The sequence below is a fragment of the Neopelma chrysocephalum genome, unplaced genomic scaffold (genome assembly GCF_003984885.1).
Source record: "Neopelma chrysocephalum unplaced genomic scaffold, ASM398488v2 Primary Assembly neopelma1_96, whole genome shotgun sequence".
NCBI classification, from domain to species: Eukaryota; Metazoa; Chordata; class Aves; order Passeriformes; family Pipridae; genus Neopelma; species Neopelma chrysocephalum.
In genome coordinates this window covers 1,544,155-1,571,933 of record NW_020897759.1, presented here as the reverse complement: position 1 = coordinate 1,571,933, position 27,779 = coordinate 1,544,155, and the positions used below count along the sequence as shown (strand labels likewise).

The 27,779-nt window shown below is 39.2% G+C and overlaps 1 long non-coding RNA gene across 3 annotated transcripts in view; it reads right to left on the bottom strand.

Moving 5' to 3' along the window:
- The window catches only part of LOC113972723, a 68,820-nt gene that overhangs the window by 39,538 nt on the left and 1,503 nt on the right, over nucleotides 1–27,779 (bottom strand). The window lies entirely within an intron of this gene.

Below are 27,779 nucleotides of genomic sequence, written 5' to 3'. Positions count from 1 at the left end.
TTTACAGAAGAAAGAAGAGACATTTGTAGAAGAAAAAGTAGAAGTGGACTGGTCTGAATAGCAGAGACCCCACTGAAGTAAGTGTGCTGCTTAAAATACGTATGTTCAATGTGCTGTGTTCACTGCAAAATCACTTGAAATTTTTTGTACCATTGACTCTTTCTGTCCTGAAATACCACCACAATTTAACTCTTGGATGCCTCAAAATGATTTCTAGGTGCTCTGCTGTGGAGTATTTAATTTTCTTTATGGAGTTAGGTTACGTAGTTAGGTTATTTTAGGTCATTAGTCGGTTAGCGATCCAGACTTTTACAGCTCCCTCTTGCTCCCAACTCCAAACAACTATATAAGTAAGAAATTTTCATTAGTACCCATAAAAACAAATCTAGTCTAATGCTGGCTATTACAGTATTCACAATATGCATCAGTTTTAATTGTTCAAATTAGTCAGCCCATTGTTCTGACCTCTGGCCTTCCTTTTCCCATCCCTTGAAGAAAGCATTGCAGAGAAGGGCACAGCAACCAAGCCTTGATATTGCTGCAAAGCCTTCAGATTTCTCCAGGCATTTCAAATTGTGGTTGGGCTCCCCAAGACCACAGAAGAGCACAGACCTCTGGTGGTGATCTGCACTTAAGTGCTGGGCAGAGGTCGGAGCTTCATGATGCCACTTCCATGGGTTTGCAGGATGGGGGAACTGACATCTTGATTTACAACAGTCCAAGTGAGATTAAGTCACAACAAAGCTGAGCACAAGAGTGGCCAAGGTGATGTTTTGACCAGGCCAGGTCATCAGTAGTGTCTCCAAACATCCCACACCTTTTGACCAGAGAAATCAAATGACAGTACTGGAACAGCACTCATCTACCTAAAGGAAGTCAGGCTTCATTTTCTCAACTTATTATATCCCTTCATTTGTTTAGGTAGACTGGAATATTGCTCTGCTTCCTCCCAGTCGTGTCAATAATTTGCCAGACAGCAGAGATAAAAACACTCCAGCTGCCCATCACACACCTCTGGGAGTGGGCACAGCACCAGCCCTTCAGCTGCTCAGCTCACACCCAAAGAGCCACTGAAAGCAAACCTCCCGAACTGCACTTCCCTGTTCCCTTCGTCCCAAGGACCTGCAGTTCCACAAGCTGAGCAGCAGCTGTAGGAGACTGGAGAAGACGCTGTCTCCTGGCTGAGGCAGGTGGCACCTGCCACCCAACACGTGGCACACACAGCCCTGCAACTGCAAAAGGATCTCAGGTCACAGACTCTGTACAAGGGAGGGCACCCCATTCTCTGCACTCTTCCTTCGTGCTTCCCTAGTCGACCATGACTTGTGTGTGCTGAATTCTAGGACACACTGAAGAATCCTGCCATTTACCAAGTCCTCAAACAAGCAATTTTTGAGGAAGTTCTTGAAAATTTTTGCAAGGTACAGTTATTTTTTATTGCCTTTTCCCCCTCCCCAGTCCTTTAATTGACATGGAGCAAAAGTTGTGTGATTTACATGTGCCTGGAAAGGATGGGAGCAGCTATTTTTAACTGTATCACTTGCTTTTAATTCCATCATTCAATTAGACACATATTTTTAGCTTCAGGAAACTTTCTTTTCAAGAGGTGAAATGCCAGCACAGTACACTAGCAGAACCATTAGCTGTCAAAATAAAACAGGCTTCATATTCACAGAACAACAAGATCGACTACACGCGACAGAAATAAGATGGCAGTGCACTTTTACTTTTCAGCAGCTAGCTCAGTGTTTTCTGTATTAAATTTAATAGGCATTTTACATGGGATGTCAGATATTTTTGTCTCTGTAAATAGGGTTCTTTCCTTAAAAAAAAAAATCCAAGTTTCCTGCTGCTTGTATAGGGAAAACAGCACAGAAATTGCAGTCTTATACTCGCAATGACTAGGTAGTCATCATTTTTAAAAACAATGTCACAAAAGCTATTTCGACGCTGTCACTCTTAAGAATAATTAGTTTCCATCAAAGCAACAGATTATCTGTTCATGTTGTCCACTGGGTCATTACAATGGGCAACCAATACAGATAAATGGTATCTAATCTTTTCTGCTCTTCTATTGGACTGATTGATGGTTATAACTTCTCCGATATTATAAGGCAGAAAAATTATGCTGACATTTAGAAGCAAAAGCACAGAAAGATAAAACTAAGTACAAAGCACATCCAACACCATAAAAAAAAAAGGAGGAAAAAAAAGCTAAAGACAAATAGAACAGAAAAACAAATGACAATTAGGCCAAAAGAGAATTATAGAGGGGAACAGCTATACGTTGTGGGTGGCAAGGAGCTCAATTAATTATAGAACATGAAGGGAAATCCAGGCATTTCCATTAGATGTTATTAAAAGACATATTGACTGAGCTTTCTTTACATGTTATGCCTTAGAAGAAGACAAAAGGATTTCCCTGGTATTGATTTGTTCCTGGAATTGGTCGACTTTAGGACATGAAGAATAACATAATGAGAGGTGGCTGGGTAACAAACAAGGAAGAACGAATTGCTGCCACTGACACTCACATTTGTGAGCTTCCATATATTATTGCCTCTCTCAATTTAGCATTTGTTCATATTGCTTGTCAGAAACCATTAAACCACAAAATATGTTCTAAACTAAAAACAGCAAACCTATCAGTTATTCATCTACTGTACAAATAATCCCCATTTTCAGCGGACCTGCTCAAAAGCATTAGCAATGTTAACTAGCTGGCTGGATTCGCAGTGTTCCTGTGAGGTACTAAATGCCCTAAACTGCTCCCAGGTAGGAGGGAAATATTCAGCTTTTTGGAGGAGCAGTCTTTTCCCCCCTCAGCAATTAAAATCTGTCCCATGTTCATCTGCTGCTTTAGGATGACCCCAAGACCAACCCTCCAGGCAGAGCAGCAAGATGAGGGTGAGGGTGACTGTCGGTATGACAGCCTGTGGGCTGAGGGGCTTCTAAACATCTTCTTGCTGGTGAAGATAAACAAAAAGCTCTGTTTTGCTCTGATGGCCTAATCCTGTCCATGACAGGCTGTTCTATAAAATAGCTGGGCGGGGACCATCCTTTTGGGGGTTGGAGGAAAGAGCACTGGCACTATTACCCCCCATGTAGGCAATCACCAAAAGAAATTAAAAGACAGAGGTATGCCATACCAATAATTAGTACTACACTACAGCTGGCTTCCCTCCATGAGAACAAAGGCTGGTGAACGTAACCATCTTCTCTTATGTACGTGTTTAACAATCGTTCTCACAGCTATAATTCTTCAAGCAGTTTTGTATCGTGCTAACAGTCTGACTACAAAATAATTTTCTGCTACCATGACTATATATCCACAGCAGGCAAAACCTCCTCAACCTATAGATCCTCAGCCAGACAACTACCTCCAAAATTATACTATGAGTTACACTTCTTCTCATACTCTGGCATTTACCTTTTGATTTATCAGCAACTGTCCTCAGTTTTGACTCCTGAAATTTCGTGCAGCAGCTGATTTCGCCATTTCTCTCAGATTCATAGGGTAGCTTCAGGTAAGAGAATACTTTGGTATGCAAGTGTTATTTGGAAAAATAGCTTACAAAACATCAAGAGCAGCAGTGTAGTAAGCCTTAAGCAAGTGTGAGCCAACCAGCTTCTCCACTACACCATTGTTCAGAGATGCATGTCTAGATAAAGAACTGTCTTCACGTTTGCTGTCTCTAATATTTTTTAAGTTTTCACTCTTAGACTCATCCACTAAGTCAATGCCTCTGGGAAGGATAAATCACAGAGCTACCCTCACTACATTTATAACTTCCACCCAGAATGAAATGTGCTCTCCATTTTGTGAGAATATAAAATCTCAAAAATATAAAATCCTGTCTCAAGTGTAAGCAAAATGCCAAAATACTGACATGTTTTCTGAATGAAAACAATACTAAATTCCCATCAATGCTATTTGTAATATTCTATTGATTTCTAGAATGGACAACATATTATTGTTACATTTTTTACTTCACATTTGGTTTTGAAAAGAAATTCTTTGTTTTGAACAGCATAGTTTTTCAACTGTAAAAATTGCTACTAGTATTAATTTATAAAAGACAAGGATTGAAATCTGAAGTTCTAGTGCTTTTGTCAAAGTTTAATGTATATTATGTTCCAAAATTCTGATCCTCAGTCACATGTTTTTTCCTTAAGCTACCAAATAATTTGGGGGTTAAGCTAACTACTGTGGGGATGGATAAAATCCATCAGTGTTTAACTTAACCAGTTGGAAACAATAAAGCTTATCCCACTTCTTCAAAGCAAATCCAAGTCTCCTAACCTGAGAATCTAACAGAAGCGTTTCTCAAAAAGGCAAAAATTTGAGGCAGCACTGGTTGAAAGGGGTTTGTGCCTCTGAACAAGAAAATTATCTTCTGATTCTTTGATCTATTCTTCTCACAGTGAAACTCCCTATATACATAAGCTAAGATATTTTTTAACCAAGTACTCCTGTGAACTACAACTTGTGCAAAATCCCAATTTTTTTTTTGCTATCTGTTCAAGTAAATGAGGTAATATAATTTCAAGTCTGAGTATTAGCTCTTCCTCTCAATGGCTCAATTTATAATACTTAAGTTTCCTCAATATTGCCTCTATTTTTAGAAAATAATGGAATCAGAATGAAAAGATGAAACTTTCCACAAATGGAGACCCAGATACAACACAGATTAAGTCAATCAAAATCCTTCAAGATTTTTTAAACATTTCACTTCGAATTTTTTGAAATCAATTTAAATTCCTAAGTGAAAAGTCACTTGGACTAAAAATGTAACTTTTAATTTAAAAAAAAAATCCAAAGAAATATTTCCATTGTTCCAGAGCTTTTCTTCTGTAGTTTTTTAAATAAACACTGTGTAAAAAATTATTTTTGGAAAACAAACAAAAAAAAAAACAAACCAAACCAAAAAAAACAAACCACAATGCATCTTTGATTTCATACTCTCATTTCTGGGGAAAAAAATGTAGAAATAATGTTGACTGCCTCTACTAACCTTTAAACCTGTAATGGTTACTGGGCAGGATGACAATCCTCACTCCTCAGGTCTACAATGTTGAGCAATTGTGCAAATTAGAGGGAGATCAACTTAATCACTCTTCTTGTGATAAGTAAGTTTCAAGAGATGATAATGCTCTGATGTTACATGTGATATAGCTGAGTGAATGAATGTAAAGTAGGAGGCTAAGAAACTGTTTTATCTAGTTTTTTCTTCCCTTCTGTTGTCTGTTTATGCTGTGACATTTTCTTGTTTTAGCTCTCTTCTGCTTCTTTGGAAATTAAATGAGATCCAGTATCTCAGAGACTACTGGCACTTATGGATTAGTGAGACTAACGTAAAAGCAATTAGTGAGAAAAAAAAGAAACTAATTGCCTCACTTTGATTTAAGAGGAAATTTTTAAAAATCCTACAACCAAAATTCGCAGCAAAGGTGATGTTTGATAAAGAAAACCAGGCCTGGGAAACTCAAGAGAAGGTGCATGCAAAGGCACTCTCTTGAATTACAGAACTCAGAAGAACGGATGAAGGAACGGTGGGGCTGCAACGACACTGCAAGAGCGGCAGCCTCATGTGTTCAGCCTCACCAGCAATCTGCCAGCTGGCACCAGCATTTTCTAAACATACCCAAGACACTCAGAACAAGATGTTAAAAGCGATGCATTGTGCTTGGCTTATACCAGGGAACCACAGACATATTCCACCTGGATGCCAGAACAGTCAGGTCTCGTGTGTTGTACATGGGAAGACTATATTTGGAAACCCATTCTGACAGCTACATTTCTTTTGAGTTGTTGACTGCCTAAACCCAACTTTTTACAGTTTGGACAAGAATGAGTCTACCTAATCCCCATAAAAAGGAAAAGAGTATTTGTGCTGTGATGTCCCTTTGCCAGAATCTATTCATGTTTATCACTCACGTACAAAGACTGAAAGCTGAGATGTTATCTGAGAAAATAACTACAAGTATAGGTACGTACTTTCCTATGCAAGTCATTAAGCTAATCCGAAACTCCAGCTTGTGACTTGCTTTCCAAAGAGCTCTTTATAAAGATTTTGATTTAAAAATTTTAGTCTAACTTGTACTCAAAATGCACAACTCCATACTGTACTCTGCTTTGTTCAAGTTTGAAAGGTCATTTTGCAGCTTCATCTAAGGGGGTACAAAGAAGCAACTTTTAAAAGTACACCAAAAGCACAAAAACCTTCTGTTTCTCTTCTATAGATTTAGAGATTCAAACCAAAGTCAGCACTAAGTCATATAAAACTCTCTAAGCCAATCAGAAACTCATAACTGCTAAGGGAAACACTAACTCATTAGTGTTAGGCAAAACTTCAATTTTCTGCATTCTGTGAGATGGCAAGCAAAACAGTCCTATCTGGGCAGCACTTCTGATGACTGCATGCCTGGGAAAGGCTGAGATGCAGGGCCAGCAAACTTCACAAGCCTCAGTCCTGTTGTTCCCTGGTGGAGCTGATGAAAGACAATACAGTGCATTTGTGTGAGTACCCATGCAATGGATCATCTAGCCAGTCTTGCCCACAGGCTCAGGAAGCATTAGATTCCTATCATCCAGGTTTTCAGGTTAGTATACAAAATACAGACAGAGGAACACGACTAACATGTGTGCAGACTGTCTACTTTTAAGCATCTGACTTAAACGCTGGAAATTGTACTCCAAGGGCATCTTTCTTCAACTGCATATGCAGAGAATTTGCCTGTCTGGGCTCAAATCTAGGATGTAACTAGGTCCCACTTAGAACTGTCAGCTGCTTGAACAGGCAAAGCCGCAACATCCCTTCTTCCTGGAGACTCAGCCAGGACAGCGGGTCACGGGCAGCACTGCCATGCCCAAAGCAGGCAGGGTGCAAGGACCACAGAGTGTGGGGGGAAAGGAATTAGTGGTCCTTCTTCTTTAAAAGTACCAGCTCTGAGTGCTTCATATAGAGACCTCTCTAACTGAGGTACTTCACAAGCTCATAGATACTCAGACTGCCCAGGTGAAACTCGGGTTGGCCTCCTGTGGCTCCAGCTGGAAGTACTCTGGAAGATACACAAAGTGAATGCCTGCAGCAGCTGACATGGATATCACAACTTGTAATGATTTTTTCACCTGTCAGAAGAGTGCAAACCCTGAAAAGAGCATAATTTCATCAAAACCAGTGCATTAGTTTACAGGGGAGGTGGCTCAGGCACAGAGTCCCCAGGACCTCACTGTTTCAGCTTTCTGCAGGCCATGGCTGGGCAGGGGGCATAAAGAGCCAGTTCTATGACTGTTGTGAACAAACAGCTCTTTCAAGATCACCATTCCTATCTTCAGCTAGCACTGAACGTACTGCCACTTGCAAAAGGTCAAACTAGATTCACCTGTGATTAATACAATGAGGAGTTTGATTTTTACATTTACTGCCATACTTCAAAGCAAGAACTAAGAACACACTGTAAACATAACTCTTACCATCAAACTAATCCCATAACTTATGGTTACAGAAAACATTTAAAGTTCCTTGTTTGAAACCAGATGCATTTTCAAGAGCTCTTCTACCTGGTTTTGTGCCCACACGCTTCAGAAGTATCTGCGTGTTACATGCTGAGAATAACTTATATGTTCCAGTCACAGGGGAAAGAGTAACTCAGCTCTGAACTAACGTACACTGCACAAAACTTGACTTTTCATCTATGAAGGATATAAATATTTCTGCGATAGAAAACTACGTGCTTGACTAGAAGACAACATGAGGCAAAGGCAGGTTCATTAGTCATCTAAATTTACATAAGACATGCCTAACCCTACCTACAACTACGAAATTTTGAGAAACATATACATAGGAATACATACATTTTGATTCAAATTGGCCCATTTGAAAGGAAAGATGGTTTTGATCAACCTTTTTAAGTTTAAGGTAAAAGCCTCCAACACAACTGCTAAACCAAAGAGAGTGGAGACTTGAATAGCTGAGGAACTTTGCCTGACCAACAAAAGCAATTCAAGGAAGGAAGTGCTCAAATCAGGATTGCCAGGAGAAAAAAAAATAGCTGAAAACATTTATTCCTTTATCCTCTACCACACTATGACAACTTTCTTTACTGAACCAAACTGCTCTGCTTGCCAGCAGAAATATCAGCCAAGCAGTCTTTTACCCCAGCAATACATCCTTGTTGTTTACCCAGGCACCCATCCTCGTTCTATAGTGCTTCTAGATGTAATTCACAACCCCCTTGGACTCTGGGAGGTTGAAAGTGCAATGGAAGAATGAGAAAAATGGCAACTGAAGACTGCAATGAGATTATTTCAAGAAATAAGATCCAGGTCTAATATTTTAATACTGAGTTAGTAGTCCCTAGACCTCTTGAAGAAGTTTTGTTGTTCTATGGTTGACAGACACTGAGATCAACAGATGCAAAATGTTTCACAAATTGCTGCTTAGGCACAGACATGGCATTAAGCAGTATTCCAAAGTGAAATCTGTATCCCTGCATTTCAATAACTAAAATCCTACCTATTTAAGTAAATCTTAACATGACAGAAGTCATTAAGTTTCTCAGGAGTCATTAGCGTTCCCCAAGTAGATCCTGTAAGAGTTTTGTTAGTAATTATTTTTGCAGTGCTATCACTGGAACTTCACAGACAAAAGACACAACCAACCTGTGTAATGCATTAGTTAATACAAGCTGTAACATGTTCAAGTGCAATCCACATGGAAAAGACAAAAGGCTATGTCAAAACATTTAATCACTGTTCCCCCAAGTAACAATATAATTCCGTATGTCCCAGAGCATGTTCACAACAATGCATCTACACAGAGAGTTCAGCCCACGCTCAATCTCAAACTTTTCTTCACACACCCTCCGTAAAAGCTTTAAGTCTTAACTCACAGAGCTTGCTCTCTTGACTGCTGGGAATACTAAACCAAAATTCACGCTGGGGCTCCTTCCACATCATGGAAGGTAAATGCAAAAAGTAGCCAGACTTGAATCCCGAGCAGGAATTTCTGCTTGTATTTGCTCATCTGAAAATCAGTTCTAAAAGTAAAACCTACCTAAATGAACAATTTTACCTCCTGTCCTCCTTCTCTAACAAAACCAAACTCCAGTCTTTCATCTGAAAGGTTCACCAGAATCTAGTGGATTGCCTCCCTCTTTACATCCACTGACAGCTAATTTTAGTTCACCCACTTATTTCAAGTTGTCCGGAATGTCTCATCGGACATCCATTTAAAATAGCAGAATTACAGTGACACATAGCGGGTTGTAATTGAAAGAGCCAATGGAGAATCTCACAATTAAATAGGAGAAATACCTAGGAAGAACCAGAGTTTGACAATAGTTATTTTTGTCAAAGCATAATATTTGAAGCACTGGAAAAGACAGTGTCCTGGGTGCTGAGAAACCTGTCCTTCCAGGTGAACATCCAACACAATGTTCTCGTTACCAGAAGAGCAGCACAGACAGCTCCCTGCAAACACTGTGGTATGATGTATGGCCAAAAGCACATTGCTGAAATAAACCTCAAATCTACCTAGCAGTGCTCTGGCTAACCTTCAGGATGGAGAATAGAATGTACTCCATCCTGGAAAGGCACAAGATCTGTCTCTCTCCTGTGACAACTCTGTGCTGCCTTAGCACATCCCACTATCTTAAGGGGAGACAGAGGCTGCAGGAGAAGCCCTGAAGAAAAGGAAGCTGCTCTGGCTACATGGAACCCACCCTTTTATCACAGGGTATCCTCAGGCTCCTAGGAAAGACATTTTGCAGTTCTGCAGTTCTTCCCCTGTCCAGCAGCACTGACTTTCTCCCTACCCCTGGAGGAAGAACAAAATGCTCAGATTCTTTGAAGGGGCAGAGAAATAAGAGAAAAGGCAGGTCTATGGTATCTGCTAAAGTGAACTTCCTCAGTTTCCCCATATATAAGAAAGGAACAGTCAGAACTGCTAATTTCCCTTTATATCATTTCGAGTACCTGGCCAAGAGATAGTTGATGGGACTTCCTGATCATGAGCAAGAAGCAGTACCAGATCCCTGTGGACACATAGGCCACAAAGGCCTCTTTGCCCTCACCGTTTCCTGCAGAGACAGGAGACACACGACTCACACAGGCCTACGACAGTGTGTGACTGCACCCACAGGTGTGACTGCATGTGAAGCCTCAAGCTTGGAACGAGGCACTGAGCTTCAATCAGAGAACCCTGCTCTCTTGGGTCTCATACACAAAGGAATATTTGCTCTCAGTAGTCAAACGTACACATACAGCAACATCAGAATGGATCTGATGCTCACAAACTGGTAACAGGTTTAAAACCCTGCAGTTTTTCCTGATGGAAGCCTAGCATTGTGTAACCACTTGAACTGATGTTAGGGGAAAATATCTATTGTTTTATAGTAATTTGAGTTACAGTGAAGGGTATTTTTCACTCTGGTCTCTTTAACAGTCTCTATACAAAGTGCCAAAGCTTGTCTTAAATCTGCTATTTACCAGAGTGAAAAGATTTCCAGGTATGAGGACAATGCAATATTATCTGTTATAGATCAAAAAATAATAATGCTTGTGATAGGATATGATTTTTTATTTTCACATATTTAAGTCTATATATTGTCTAGTATTGTTTCACCATTGTCTCATCATCAAGATTAACATTAAATCAAACAATGAATTATTCATGAGGTGTGAATAAATGGAATTAGCTTTTCTAGCATTCACTCTGTAAATCGCATCTTCTAGATAAATGCCTTTTTTTTTTATGTCTGAACACTAGAAATAATGACCTGGCTTGCAGCCTTGCTAGATTAGCTCTTGTTAGGGTGATATTTTTAGATGAACATAGGTTTCATCAACCAAGAGATGTCAGGTCTGCTATCATTCCTGTCAGCTTCCCAACTTCCAACAGTTTCCCTCTCCATCCCTAAACTCTACCTTCACCCCTAGCAGCCATGGTACCTGGAGCTCAGATGATTTGTTGAGCTTGACTCATTATCTACTGTGTTGTAACAGCAGTTAGAAACTGAATGACATTCAATTAAAATGATATTAGCAGCTCAGGAGTGATTTTGTTTAATTTACTCCTACTCAGATGTAAAAACATTAGTGACTTTTTTAATTGGACCTCATAATGTCTAACTCCTACTCAAATGCAATGAAATTAAAGACTTTGGTGGCTAAATACCGCTTAATTTACTCCTACCCATCTATAATGACATTAAAGATGCTTTAGGGTAGATATTGTTTCCAATCATTTATATTCAAAAGAAATCTGAGCTTATAGGTACTATTATTGAGCATATAATAAAATCATACAAGAAATTTATCTATACAGTAGGGGATAGTTGGCTACAAGTAATATTAAAAAGTAATCATTCATTTTTAATGCAAGGATATTAAAAAGTAATGTTAAACACAAGAATTTGTGAAGTTTTCTGTTCTTCACAGCCTCTTCAAGGGCACAATCCTTTCCTTTTTTAATCCAGTGTGTGATTTTAGATGAAACATTTTTATTAAATTACACATGGTTTTCTTAAGCCGTATTTATATGGTAAATCCAAGGCTGACTTACATCATTAGACATAGACATAGACAGCCAAAGTACTTTTCAGTAATGGGGTTCACTCTGCTCTCTAACTGTGTGTAACAGTTCAATGCATTCTTCTGAAGTTCAAACATTTTAGAGGAGGATGGGGTTCTCTGTCACACACTACATCACCTCCCCTTTAAATATGACTTGATCTACACTGAGTTAATGCTTTTTGCATCTAATACAAGTACCTGGCCCATGTTTTGTAATGTCAATAAGGCTGAACCATCAAATCCTTCATGCTTCTTTTGCTCACAGAAAAATTCCACTGATTTGGCCTCTGGCATATTCCTCTCTTCCCCTTTCCAGCCTTAAAAACCAAAATAGCTACTAAAAATGCCTTCCCTCACTTAGACTAACTTCTAATTATTGAAATGAAAAGCATTTACAAAATTTCACTTATGCTTGTGTTACAAAGACAAGCTGTGCAGATGACAGATTTGAGATGGAAGAACAAGACTTCTGGTTTAATCTTGTGCTCTCATCTAGTATGTGGTTATGGAGATGTTCAAATGGAAGGGCCTGTTCCAGGTAACCAGCACAAACCACTGCCAAGGGAGAGAGGAGATACTTCTCTTCTTCCATCTCTGGGATACACAGCCAGCATCCTTGTCCTGCTGAGCGGTGGGTGTTTCAGTGACTGTCTTTCACCCTGCTTTCCAAGTGATGGTACCTTAGAACAGCTTTTTCCCAATCCAAATGGAACGTTGCCCCTTCAGCTCTTAACAGCAAAGCCCATCAGAAACCGTGATCCTTGATTCACTTTGTGATTCTGAAGCACAAGCCAGTGCATAACTTCTGTTGTAAACTAGTTTAAAATAATGTCTTAGTTTATAATACTTTATAATAATTGTAAGGTTTCACTGTAAAAATCTGTTTTAATCCAAAACATTTCCATGCAATTTTGTAATTCTTTCCACTCGAATCTGGAATTTGGACATGGGAGATTTAGAATAATTTTTCCCTGGGCATGGGCTTGCAAGGGGTTAGTTAAGCAGCGTGGGCTTGAAACACTAAGGAGCTTCAACATTATTTTGGAGAATTCATAGCAACATTAGTAACTATATAAGCTCCTAAAGTTAAGCACCAACTAATGCAGGCCCTTCATGTGTCTTCTGTTTTGATCTGCAGTGGGTCATTTGCCAGGTCACACAATAAAAAGGACCACTCTGCTCAGCTGGAGCATACTACTGATATTTGGCATATTTACATTTAGATATGATTAATACAATTATCTCCATTTAAAATGGTCAAGAGGGACCACTGAGCACTTAGATCTCTGTTGTCATTATGTCTTTCTCTCTCTTCTTCCATTCTGGCATTTCCTTTCCTAAAGCAGTGTCTGAATAACCTATTACCAATGGGTACAGTGCAAGGGAGAGAATGCACACTTATGATACAGTGACTAATGTGAATGATAAAGGATAATGTCTGCAAAAGGGAACACCAGTAACACACCGTAGAAAAGAAGGTGGAAATTAAAACCAGTGATCAACTGACCAAGGTGTGCCATTCCAGGATCACTGAAGCCTGAAACATATACAAAAAATACACAAGGACTTCTATTTGGCTTTCATGTCTCAGATATTAAAGGTATCATTAACAGAATACATATAATGAAAGTGACTCAATATCATCAATTCAGATGTGAAACAACAAATTTCAAGATACACAGCCAAGTACATATTTCTCTGTACAGGAAGCATTTCAGGGTGCAGCACAGTAAAGCAGAGACAGCTTTACTTGTAGTTTTGTATGTACTTACCCCAAAGCCAGAAGCATTTTTGAACTCAAGGATTCTATTACAGGATGGAGTTCTTTAATGGACTGAGACTTAAATGCCTACACTGTGCAAGCATGCTTTATATTAACAAGACACAATACTAGAAAGAGCAAGAGAGAACATACACCTTTAGCAGGAAAAAAAGAAATCTGTATAATTGCCTTTTTCTAAGATGGGCACCTAAGATGGTCAAATCTAAATTGCCAATTAATCTTCATGTAGTTGCTGTTCTCCTGTAACATGTCCCACAAGCAGATCACTTCCTATGGAATGCAACCCTCACCAACCACAGGAAAGGACAGTCCAGAATGGGCTTAAGAACATCAATTCCTTGTCACCACACTGCTGATCGGGCAATCCCATTTAATCTTGATGATGTAACCCCAACACATTTACAAGGCACACTAATTATGGGTTCTTGACCCATGATATGGAGCACTTAAACAGCCTATGTCCTCTCCTATCTAACCTCATTTGATAAATATATTATTTAACATATACACTAACAAACCTCATATATTTTCTAGTTTTCTGGAAAAAAAGAAAAATTCCTTTTTCAACATCTATTTCTATCATCTCAACTAAAGGAAATATTTCTGTTGCAGCTAATTCAGACTTGTTTTGGGAAAGAGGAAGATCCTCTCTAATTTCCATGGTGGAAATTTTAATAAACAGCACCCTCAAGAGGATTAGAACTCAGTTCCTTTACTGTTTGGGTAAAAAAAAAAAAAAAGAAAAAGAAAAAAAATCAGTTGCTAAGCTACCACTTTTGAATACAGCCAGAATAATTTCCAAGGGTTATTTAAGGTGTTTAACTACAGAACAGATACTGGAATCCGGGTGTGCACCAACACCCCCTGTCACAAGTGCTGCTGTGGTGGCCCTGAGACATCTGCACAGTTCAGTGTGAGGCTCCCCGAGATCAAACAGGCAATCAGTCCCCATTATGAGGTGATCCTTGGAGGAGGTGGCTTTGGAAAGGGACGAGGAGACAGGCTGCTTTGGGGCCCCCCTTTGCTCTGCACATTTGGGAAAGTCCTTGTGAGAAAAGCTAATGCCAAGACAGTTCTCCTGTTTTGTTCTGAGGGTGAGGAGTCCCACGGCCATCCTGGCTTGTGGGCACACCTGGAGTGTTTCCTTACACTACACCAGCACAAGACCCTGACACATCCCAGGGGCATTTAGGAAGGAAGCATAGCAGCTGTACCTCACTCTGGGTAATGGGAGGGCTGACTGGAGCTAGAGACGCTCTGCCAGTGCCCTTCTTCTCCAGGATGGGCAGGAGGTCTGTGGGCAGCTGCCAGGAAGGTTACAGCCCCTGCCCCTGTAAAGCTCAGCCTAAGCCAAGTCATCTTCAGAGCCTTGAAGGAGAGCAGCTCATGTGGAATGTCCGGCTCTAGTAGTGAAGAGATCTTAAAAATCATATTTCAGAACAGAAATTGGATGTGCTGAGGACAACCACAATTTGCATAGCATCAGAAAAGTCACTCTGGTGCTTCATTCTACCATATGATGGGGCGTACATATTTTCTTTGCAGAAGTAACACCATCCAGATGTCTCTTCCCTCTTCCACTCATTCTTTCCAACTGAACACGTATCACATCAATACCACTAAAACTGATTTGCCGGCTTTTCAGTGCTAAATTCACTGAAAAGGAAGACTTCCAAGAATACCACAACACTCAATGTTAAATACAGCTGTGATTTACAAAGTGAATAAATTTGATTCCCATGTGGATGTTTCTCTCCAATGTGTTGACAATGCTCAGGTACCAGAAAATTTTGATCTTTGATCAGAAGTTTAAAAAGAATCTTTTAAAAAATAATATAAAACCTTGAGCATGAAAAGATAATTAGATAATTCAGAAAAATTCTTTTCCACTTAATTTAGTAAACTGACTTTCAAGGAATATATGTTGTGTTCTCACTGCTGCAAAATTGCACTCAGTTTGTTGTATTGGCAAATGCTGTTATTTGGCCTTTCTGCTTGAATTATGAGCATTTTCTTTGCACTCATCAATTTTTAGGATAACTTTTATGTGCTAAAAAGATATCATTGCCTTTTAAAAACTCATTGTGATCTAAAGAAGCCTAAGCAAGGACAGCCTTCTGAAGAGTAGCCAGATTCATGCCTAATGTTGTTCCAGAAGAGTGTAAATTCCTAGACGTGGAGTACCCAGCCAGATACAGATGTGACTGGGACTGTCAGAGAGCACATTTAATCCAACCACCAAAAGGAAGCTGCTTTTTCAATTCAGAAGTGTTTTCACAGTTGCACTTTTGTATGAAGAACTATTTTTAAATTACTTTTTTAAAGCATTTTTATTATTTTTTTTTATCTAGATGATTTTACTAAAGCTAAACATGAGATGATCCATATGTACTGAAGAAAACTTGGGCAGAAATAACACTCATCTGATCATTATTCCCTGGAACAACAATAAACAGCTGCTTATCTGTGATCGTGCTACTTGGCTGTAGCATTAACTTAGATATCAAAACTTTCAAGATCCACATTACTGTAAGCTCCACAAATTATCTGTTACACAGACATGAGTGGCTCTGGTCCCACTATTCTGAGATAATTCATTTCCTCCCCTTCTCCCAAGTTTTACTGCCCTTTCTTGGCATGTCTGGCCAATTTTCTGACATGAAAGCCTTACTCAAACATACTGATTGCTTACTTTACTTGCCACGTACAGCAATTTTGGTTAATTATTTTAAAATCCATATATATACAGATCTCTCTATATATAGGCTCCATATGAATAAGAGAGGCTAACATGTAGCAATTACCTCCATCTTCTAATTGCTTTACTAATTTTGAGATAAAGATAGGTAGGAAATTTTTGCATAGCTGTTAATTAAGACTTATTTTTCGCCCTTCCAGAGCTGTATAATATACTGGTGTAGAAATACAGCTTAACCTACATTTCACACTCAGCCATATTCCTTTTTTTGCTGTAGTTAACAAAGGTGTTCATGAATCAGCTGAAAATCTCAATTCATAGCTGGATGACACTTTTCTTCAACTAACAACAATCCTCAGTTACAAACGCCAAACAGGAAAAGCACATCTGTGAAAAACAAGCCTCTTAAACTGAACGAATGAATAACAATGATGTGTGGGTTGTGCTTTCTATGCAGCAAACTCTGGGAAGACCTTTCTGTGAACAGCTATCTGATAACAATTGGAGACGCTTTGGTGTTCCTACTTGCCTCCCACAGCCCTTTGTATCAGCAGCTCAGCAGAGAGAGTCTGACAGCAAGATTCCTTTGTCATTTGAAATCTCAGGTACTGTAACTCAGCTCAGTGCTGCACAAAAGAACCTCTGCTGCGTGCCTGTGTTTCTACAGAAGAGAGGAATTTCTCAATGGCTGGCTCTGGGTGTGCGGCACGAATTGTTATCCACGAGTTCTCCCATCACCTTGGTCTCCCTGATTTACTCACAGCAGCACCCACATTTCCAAATAAACAAACTAAAGCCCTACAGCACCTACCTAAAGCCCTACCTGTGCTGTACACAAGGACCTGTGGTGCATCCAGCTCCTCTCCCAGTGAGCTGTAAGGGTGAGGAGAGCAAACCACCTGTGCTTAAAGCACCATTAGGTTCTCCAACACTATCCAGAAAACCATAATGTCCAAGTCTATAAAAATGGAAACTCCAAACTGAACAAAGTCCATCTGCATATCCAGATCTTAGTGTAAGAGGCATTTCCCAATCGTTCTCACAAGCCCACCAGAGACATTGCATCCGAATACAAAAATACAGAAGCATGAACATGAGCAAATAATTATCAACTTGGAAGCTGCAGTTGGCCATAGACAATCCCCCCTCCCTTTTTTGCACCCATAATATTAAGGAATAACTAAAAGTATTTGCAACATTTCATTAGTTGTATCAGAAATGGCTGCAGAGAGAAAGGACAAAGACATTAGCACTGGCAAATTCACATTTTCCTCTTTTTCCTCAAGCCCCACACCAATATTTACATAACTCAGCAAAAAACCCAAGGAAAAGTCAGAGTTCATTCCTAAAAGAAACTCCCTCTGACTGTTAAAAGCAGACCTCCCTACCCCAGAAGAGCAGATTGAAGCCATGCAAAGCTTCTTACATCAAGAATAGGGCCACACATTTTAGATAGATGTAACAAACACTTTTAGTTTTGCAGAAAGTTCTCTTCCATCTCAGCAGAAGGCAAGTTCTCAAACACTTCAATGACATGAGAAACAGGCTCTGATCTGCTCACTTTCCTTCTTGCCAAAACCGGCTACAATTTTCCAACTACGTAAGACCATTTTTCCCAGCCACTTAAAATCCCAGTCACTGGAATCAGAGCCTGACAACAGTTAATTTATTTGGACTCCTTCTACCTCATCAACATTCTAGAGCTCCAGGCTGTAGCATAATCTCAGCATTTTTCTCTCCTGAAAAACAGATGCTACTAGGAGGAAATAACTTTATGCTCTGCAACAATTGTCACATTCCCAAAGACAACATCTTCTCATCCCTTACATCAAAAAAACCTACCAAAATAGAATCTTTCTGTAGACTCTTAGGAGTTCCCATCCATGGTTTTCCATACCTACATTTGACACCATTTGCCCAGCTATAATTAAAGGTGAAAAGGGGAAACACTGTTGAAAGTCACCAAATCTCTGATGGGTTTTCTCCTGTCTGAAATCTGTGCTTATGAAGGAAAAGAGCTTGCTTTACAGAAAAGGTTGGGAATGTATGTTAAATTCAAAGTGCTATTATAGTGATGAATTGCAGTGTCTAAAAGTCACAGCACAAGACTCTGGGGTACAGTCCCCTGTTCTGTTCCTACTAGCTGTACGAGGGACAGGACTTTTAACCTGTACTTCTGATTTCCTCATCTGTAAAAATGTGAATAAATAACTGCTTAACATAGAAGTTACAACATCCATTGCCTTAGCATTGGCAAGCCTTTACAGGTCCTAGGTTAGAAAGCACTCACAAAAGCTGAAAGTAACATTAGTTTAGATCATATTTTCTGCATTTTTTGTCCTCTCGTTCTTAATTTTGAAGGACAACTGCAATTGCGGTTCATCCATTTAGGCTTATCCTAAAGTCATTATTTGTTATGATGCTGTTCCTGCCTTCAGCTACAAAGAAAATGACTATCCCTACCCCCTCACAGGCAGGATTAACAGCCACAGAAAATGAGTTATGGTTAGTCTAACTGACAGGAGCTCAGAAGCAAATTTGTTTTCAAAAGTCCACCTAAGCACAGGAAAGAACCCCGCACCCTGTGTTTTCTTAATTCTTCCTCTCAGCTACGTAAAGAAAGTACACAATGTGTTTTTCTTCATCACCAGTCTGCACACTTGAGATGTACACCAAGACCTCTCTGTGCCAAAGGTAGTACGTGAACTGAAAGGTCTAAAATCAGTGGTGCTACACAATATAGAATTCGTGCACTCACATCAAGTTGTTTTTTCTATAAAGAATGAATTCAAAATGTTGTCAGTACAGGTGGATCGTTTTATTTGCAGGTGGAATAACAATTGTTTTACTTACGTCTCTGTCAATCTCCAAGCAAGTAGGCTCCTTGTTTACAAATACAATTACAATTTGTACCAAATTTGCAGTAACCAGCTTCATAATTTTCCCCTCAATCCATAGTTTCACCTTTCTTAGCAGAACAGGTACTAGATGGAGCTGCATAGACTTATTTTGGCGGTATTGAGTTTAGAAGAGTCATAGATCCTGGCCTGTTTGTAATGCCCTTTATCAGTAGGTTGATGGGCATGCTCATCCACCTTGCTCAGAACTAAGGTGTAACCCAAGTACCCTAGGACTACTATCAGCTTTGACCCACTGGACACTACTGAAAAAGCATCCTTGAATCACCTGAAGACAAGACCCTGTGGAATAAAAATATAGACTGGATGCCAATATGCTGCACAATGCTTAACATCACACAACAATGATCTCCAAGCAGCCTTCCAAAGTGGTAATAATTCAGTTTAGGGATTAGTACAGCTTCCAACCAAATACACTTCAAAATCACAAGCCATGTTAAAAAACACGACATCTCTGTTCTGAAATTATTTTGAAGAGATCTGTTTTTTGGAGTTGTTATAGTGTAAATATGTACTTACCCAGCTGCAGTGAAACAAAATCATAGTGTTTTCCCTCATTCACGGTAATCAATAAATGAAAACTAAATAAATTTAATTTTCACCAAAAGCAAGAGAAGATATGAGGTCAATAACGGATGTATAAAAGCTGCAGCTTTTCACCCTGGGCCCCCAGGACACACTGCACGTGCTCTCTGTGCCATGTACATTGAGTGGCACACACACCACCAGTCACTGGGAACATTGAGGGTGGTACCAATGAAGCCCACATGTTCTGATCTGTGCTGTGTCCAGCCCTGAAAGCAAGGACACACATGACTGAAGGCCCACATGTGCACTCCTGCCACTATGAACACTAAGATCTATGGCACAATACAGAATTTCCTACACAGATCCAGGCTGTGGGATCAGTGCCTTAGTTGTTTCTTGCCACAAATACCAAGAAAACAATGACAAATCTCTCAGAGTTTACCTGGAAAACATGTCCTTACCTTGCTTTGTGAGCTAAAGCCCAAGGATTTCAACTTTGGTTTGTTTGGGCTTTTTTTCATCTAGAAAGTCTTTATATGTTTAATAAAATACTTATGAGAATGAACTCAAGTCTTACTGTTTTCAATATCTCCTCTACCAAACTGGAGTAGATGCTTTGCTAGATTAGATCATATGTTACCTTTGCATATTAAAAAAGTGGATGGAAATACTGACTTACATTTATTTTAATACAATTGTGTAATTTGAAGTTTATAGAGCCATGCATAAAGCATTTGTTATTCCACCTTTAACAAAACTGATCCATTAACTCTGATAATATTTTTAGTACGTAGTTTGCTACAAAAGCATGAAGACACGTTATGAATCATTCTGGCATTATGAGAGTTAATAGAATACTATATATTTTTCAGGATTATTAATATTTAATGTCATTCAGTAAATTAAAAAATCAAGTTTAACTAAGGTTAAAAATATCTGATGATACAGTACATAGATGATTGTAAATGTATATTAATGAAGCTTTACACAATTGACTGGGTATCTTTTCGTTAATCACTCACAAAACCATGCCAAACATATATCAAAGACTTCAGCTCCTTTTTCATCCAATCTTCCGACATTTCATTATTATGGTTACCTGATTAATGGATGCAATAATATATGTGGCATGATATGATATGTTCACATTAAATTTTAATCAAATATTACTAAATTCAGAAAACATTAAGTAAATCATGACTGATGAGGCAATATTGCTGTACTGTCATATTGATGGTTAGAGAAACTCACTATGGAGAGTTACAGATTAAGGAAGAGAAGTAAATCTTATGAGGAAATAGAAGTATCTCAAGTTTAACTAGTTGGTTCTTTCAAAATTGCCTTCCAGCCAAAGGCTGAATATTAGATCCATCAAAAGTATTCCACTGTCTGTAACTGATATGAATGTTTTGTTTTCTTCTGCTGCAAGTTGTCTCATTCTTTTAAAAGTATGGATTAACATGTACTCTGCACAAGGGCCTTTCCCAAAAGATGATGGCCTGGGTAGTGAAAAGAAATGTAAGCTGGGAAAAATTAGCCCAGTTTATTTAAAACCTTGCTATGCCCTGAGCAGCAGGGTGTACATAGAACACACTTGGTCTGTTCATTTTTACCCAAATTACACTATTGTTACTTTGCAGAAGGTGGGTAGGGAGGTAGATGGGGGTTACTGCTCACAGCCTTGATCTACAAATGCAAGATGGTTTCATTCTGGAACACCAGAGAATATGCCTCTACTGCTGCAGACAGCAGCTTTGTTTTCAGCTTTAAGTTAGTAATTAATGTGTTCATCTGAAAATTTGGAACTCATATTTAGCAATAATTCTATATTTCATTTTTAAGTGGCAGCAAGGAAATAAAACACTGAACCAGCTTTTTACAGCTGTGTTTGAAACTGAAAGAGAGCTAATTGTATTCATCTACTTACATTTCCTGTTCTAGGGAAATTTCAGATGGGATGTGCTTATGTTATCCTCTGTCTGCCTTGGACATCCATCTCCCCCTCTCCTTCCTCCTATAACTGAAAGATTCATCTTATAATTTTGAGTATTATTCCTCTTTATAACAAACAAGTTATTTACCCAGAGAAAACCTCCATCTTATGAGAGCAGATGACCCTTCAGAAGCTAAACAATGAATCCTGAAAACCAATAGTGGAGGAAGTACTAGTTAAAAGACTGCAACAAAACAATTTGACCTTTCTGAAAAAAACTTATTCCAAAGAATTTAGAACTCCTAGAAACAGACATTCTGAGGTGCTAATTCTAAACATTCAGTCTTATAATCTATAACTACACTTGCATAGAAATCAGTCCATGGGACAGACAAAACTGGTCTCTTCTTTCATTTGCTTGTACCTTATAAACAGACATTAAGACAGTCTTGTCATATGACTATCTTTTTGATAGACTCTGATGCCAAGATATCAGATGTTACTGGATCTTATTTTGAGCATGTGAAGTAGTGTACAAGTCCTGCTTAACTGCATAACTAATTGTATTCAAAAATGAGTGCATTGCATAGTACTTGCCATGATATCTTTCCAAAGTCTCTTTGCTTCTTCATGTCCTGGTCTCATTCTCAATCCCTTTTCTTATTTTGAAAGATTATAAGGCGTGTAAAGCTCTGCATTAGGTGGACATGGTTACCAGCATGGGAAATCACAATACCAGCGCACTCCAAAAAAATACTACTCAACTCTGCAGCTGTACTCTGAATATTAAGAGCAATAAATATTTAACGTGCTTAGCTGGAATTTTTTAATTTTTTTGGCAACTTGCTTTTTGCTAGAAGTCATTCCATAAAGTATTTAAAGGGAAAGCATATGGATAATAAAGGCAGAAAAGAAAATTAAAATGCTTAAATACATACAATTAAATTAAGGACCAACTGGGAAGAAGCACTGAGTACTTGGTAGCTCAGTTGGTTTCTTACTGGTTAGATCAATGGCACAAGGATTTTAGTTAAACACCTTCTTGTTATAAAAGTGGGTTTGGAATTTTTTAAGTGTGACTAGTTCATAAAACCTAATGCAAACAGTTATGAGAATAATTAAAGCAAATCACTAAGTTATCTTCCTCCATACCCAGATAAGTTTTGTACAGTTACAAGATTAAAAAGCACAAAATTCCTGTGAGTGTAAGACCTAATAAAAATGGAAGAATACATCCAAACCCACAGCTCTTACCTCAGGCAAACTCCCACTGGTGTTGGCACCTCATGCGATGCAGAGAAGAGTGCAGACACTTCAAACAAAATTGCCTGGAAAGGTTTGATTCACTCTCAGTTGATTAATTGAATGAGTATATTATAAGTCAGTCTTGCAGCTCTTGCTTTTCTCAGGAATGGAAACATACCAGGAAGAAAAAAAAGAGGTAACTCAAGGTCCTCAGTAAATTTTAGATCACAGAGCATGATGTTATATCTCAGGCCTCCAAAAATCTGCTGGCTTCCACTAGAATCCTCTGCTAAAAACGAGATCCAGCTTCTAACGACCCAACATAGCCTTGTAGTCTACAGCACTGTGTCAAATACCAGACCTCTTGTCAGAAAGTCAACTCCAAATGGGCCTATTTCTTTGCGGTACAGTCTCAGAGGGGAAAAACAAAAGAATCCAGAAAATTTTTGACTGAGTACTCAGGATATGTGATGTTCACTGGATTTTGATGAAGAGGAAATTTGTATGGGTAAGGAAGGGAATAATGTTCTGTCCAGAGAAACACAGCTGTGGAGTTAGGATAAGAGAGTTAGTTTGGAAAAAGAAAAAGAAACCAGTGCTAGTAATACAAGAACAGAACCTTCATATCCGTTAGTAAAGTAAAGCTGCTAAACAAACCTACTTTTGTCCAAGCTTTTTAAATCCCAGAAACTAAAGCTGAAGGGTCTTTTATGTTTGTGGATAGGGCCAGCTGAGAGAATCATTATTCAGCTGCCAGTGGCAGCATTTAGGAAGGCAGTAACAGAGGCAATGATGCAGCGCTAGCCCTTTCAAAGATGAGTGTGAGTGGAGCAACAGGTCTGAGTTCAGGAAATAGGGGCAGGCCTGTGGGTTATAGGTAAGAGGGAATTTGTGGCAAGGGTGGGAAAGTGATGAAAGGGAAGGTGGTGGCTTTACAGTAGAGCTGTAGGAAAGAAAATATAATAAGAAATGTTAGGAAGAGACTTCGGGCAAAGGAACAGGAGTGAAAAACACGGAAATCCTCGCATACTCAAGTCTGATTTCTCCTCACTTTCGAACAGCCAGCAATTTTTGACCCCCATTTTTGCTAGCAGAAATAAATCAGCCCTAGTTGATACAAAGGAAAAAGTCAGTATATCAACTGCTCATCATTATGCTCTCACAAAATACTGAAAAGAGGGAAGTTGCTGCTCAGCTTAATACTGAGGACTTATAAACACAAAGACAAACAGAGTTTTCCTGGTATCTTGCACCTGGACAAAGTAATGCAAAGGAATACTACTTAGCCTTTCACCATTCCCACCAACTCCTTTACCTAAATTAGTTGTTCTGAGCAAAGAAATCACACTATAAATATAATTAGTTACTTGGAACCTGATCTAAAGCCTAATGAAATCAGCATAAAGCTTACAGAGAGAATGAGTTATAAAGAAAATATTAGTTTGATTGCTGTGGGCAAAACTACTTTCAGATCTAAGCAGAGGATTTAGCTATTTTATTCTGCAAGCAATGAGAAAATATCTTCTTGATTCTAAAACTAAAATAAGAGATCTAATTAATTCTAGAGCACCACAGTCATCTACATTACTTCTTAGTATGCAGGAATCTAATAGTTTCTTTTTTAAACAGCAATATTTAAAAATGCATTTAATTTAAATGGCTGTGGCTCCTCTTTTCAGTAAACACATGTGAAGGCATACATTGTGTTTAAATATAATAAATACAGCTAAAATCATGCATCTGGGTCAATCCTCTGCATGTAATCAGGATTATGAAAATTTAGTTTTTCTTATCTTTCTCAATAAATGGTCTATGTACAGACGACTGGAAATTTATTCAGACATGGTCTTGGTTGTGTTCTTGTTTTTTAACTCACCAGTTCTTTCTTCCCTGCAAATCTGCCTGATTCCAAATTCTATCAGTTGCTCTGGTAGCTAAGGAAAGTGCCAAACTGTGGTTGCTGATTTCTAGGCTGTGCTGAAGTTCTTTCAGAGACAAAATTCCCATGCCAAGGCATTGTAATTGCAAGTTTCGTGCCCATTTTAATGACTCACTCCTTTGGTTCTGATTGCTGACCACGTGTAATTATAAAGGAAAGGTCACAGAGGACCTTGAGAAGGCAAAATCCAAATAGACACAAAAGGGGGAAAGGCGACAGGAGAAGGTTTTCATTCAGTTTACACCTTCTCCAAGATTTCCCTGTCCTGAGCCTCCCAGCTCTCTGAATGAGGTTCCTTCAGCCCCAGTTGTCAAAGCCCTCCTTCATCCACTGCCTTGCCCACAGCTCCTCTCAGGCATTCCCCAGAGGCAGCCCGAAGAGACAGGGCACATCCAGGGGGAGATCCTGAAATCCAGTTTTTCTGAAAAATCTGACAAATGGAAGGAGGCCCATCAGCCTGATGGCTCTGTACATGTGTGGTGGGAAAGAAATTGTCAGAGGCATAGGGGAATCCCTTTTGTTTCAAAAGTGCTTCTTCAAAGAAACAGACATCCCATTTCTCTTTGAGGAAGGCACTGTGTGGGAGGCTCTGTGGGCCCTCCTACAATGCCATGACTGAGAAGCCTGTCTTTAACTGGAGCTTCACTGAAAATGCACAGTCCAGATAAAATGCAAAGGCACAAAGAGTAAATAAAGAAGTAGTCAATGCTAAGCAAAGTGTGGGCCGAGGAATTCTGCCTCCTAAGGAGGTGACAGTCAAATGAAGCTGGCTCATCATGTGTGTCAAAAGCAGCATCAGACAGGTAAATAGCAATTCTACACTTCCCTCCTACTCTAAAATTCCACCCTTAAAACGCAGAGTATTTTAGGAAGCTTCCTGCTGACAGGCACATCCTGCCCAGAATTACATTCTAATAGTTCTTTTAGACAAACATTTAATTTATACTTATACAGTCAACATGCTATTCCCATGCAGTCCCTCGGGAGGAGCAAAACATGCAAAACACACAAAGGGTGGTAATGAAAAGAAATAATCATTCTGCGCTTATTGATGAGTTTGCAGATAATGGAGTAGAATATTTACTATGGTTCTGTTTTCTCTGGAGGGCAACTTTTTATCTCTTAGATAACTCTGTAGACACTGGCAGAAAACAGTAGCCATTTTCAGTCCAGTGCAGTGGAGGTTGCCACACCATCTGGAACGAATACGTGACATCCAGCACGCCTGGATCTTGGTATTTTGGACAAAAATCCACAAAGTGTCCCAGGACTATTCTCTGAGTAAAGAAGAACTTCCATACAAATTTAGATTATTTGAACTAGCAATAACATCACTTTATCACATTAAAGCCAATTTTACACAGATAAGGGTACAGGTTTTACTCGCTTTCTGCAGCCACCTCAGGACATGGCAACACGATGCCTCTTGAAGGACCAGGGCTCAAGGCTCAATGATATTTCCATCTTGCCAAAGCCAAAAAGTATCACCTATCTAGTGGGGGGGGGGGGAAATCACACTAGAAACTAAGTAAGTTGAATACTGCATTGCAAACAGCAACACTGAGGGCTCTGAAGTAAATCCTGTGTATCACCAGCAGTTTATAAAACATAAGATCTTAAAAAATAATCTTCTCAGCTTTCTTTCTATTTGCCTTCAGTTTTTTTGTCAGATTTAGATATAGGAAACAAAACATTGGCACACTAGTCAAGGAAAATGCTCCATTTAAGCATTTGCTAACAGTATCTGGATGAGAAGAGGCATGGCCAGGTCCCCAGAGGGAATTACAGTCACTGCCAGCCTTGCTGGAGGAACAGCAATGACCACTGCTGGTTACACGAACAACAGGCACACTGTAACACACTGGCTTGACTCAACAACACAGCTCCTGAAACCTTCATTCTGTCAAAACAAAATTCCTCAGTCCTTTAGCTCCCATTCCACAAGTGGTAAACTGGCCCAGCATCTTCCTCCTTTTTCCACTAAAGGTAATATGTCTTGAAATAAACATTGGCTGTCTCTTAAAACCCAATAAATTAAATTGTCTTTCCTGAGCCAGCAGCAGGAGTAATGGAAAACGTTTCTCAGAACTAGTTTGTTTGATTTCTAAGAAAGTGTTTGACCTAATGATCTATTTTAGCAAATCGGTATGACTTATGGATAACTGATAAGCACACAGCAAAAACCAGCTATGCAGCTACTCTTCACAAGGCAAACATTTTATGCAAAATTAAAAATTATACACAAACCGATCAGGAATACAGTTTAAACAAATAAATGAAAATCTGCAGTTCCACCACTGATGATGAAAAAGTTAGTAAAATGGCTAGAAATAACAGCTTGGCAGTATGCAATTTATCTGCCAGTGTATCTAAAATCTCATCCTACATAATATTTAGCAAGATCATCAACATTTGCCTCTGGATTAATGCAGTATGGAAAAGGATAATCAGCCAGCTAAGTGTGTAAGATCTGACGTACAGATGCAAGAGAATAAGTAAATTGTGATACATTAACTCAGTATAACTTCATTAACAGCCAAGCAACCAAGTTTTGTGCTCGATGTAAAGACCTCTGGCAGATTTTTCCTATCATGGCACTACTAGCAAGAGAGAGGAAAAGGCCAGGCAGCACCAGGCTAAGGGTTAGAGAAGGGCTTGTCACTGCAAAGAGGAACAGTGACCAAGTGGGATGGTCAAGAGGGGGGCTATACTCTTACAGATAAATATTACTTCTTCATGAGTGTGTGTCCATGAGCTAAAAGGAAGGAAAACACAATGTTTGGGTGCAATAAAACAATTCCATTTTATCTCTGTCTGAATGTAAGTACTGATAGTAAAGTGCCAAGTATCCTTTCTCCTTCACCCAGGCTGATCTATCCCTTCAAAAATTGACACAGGACAACTTCACCTATTCAACCAGTGGGCTCCGGACCAAAACCCCTCTGGACTACACGGGATCTGGCTTGGTGATATATAATTAAACCAAGTGATAGATATATTCTTGCAAATGAAAACAGGAACTAGCGAGGTATCTTTGGGAAGCTCCTCACCAGAAGAGACTATCTTGTCTAACCACATACGTTAAAAGGAAAACTCCCCCAGCACTCCTGTGTTGCAGAGCTAGTCCCTACAGCCCAGGGATAGCTGAGAGCTATGG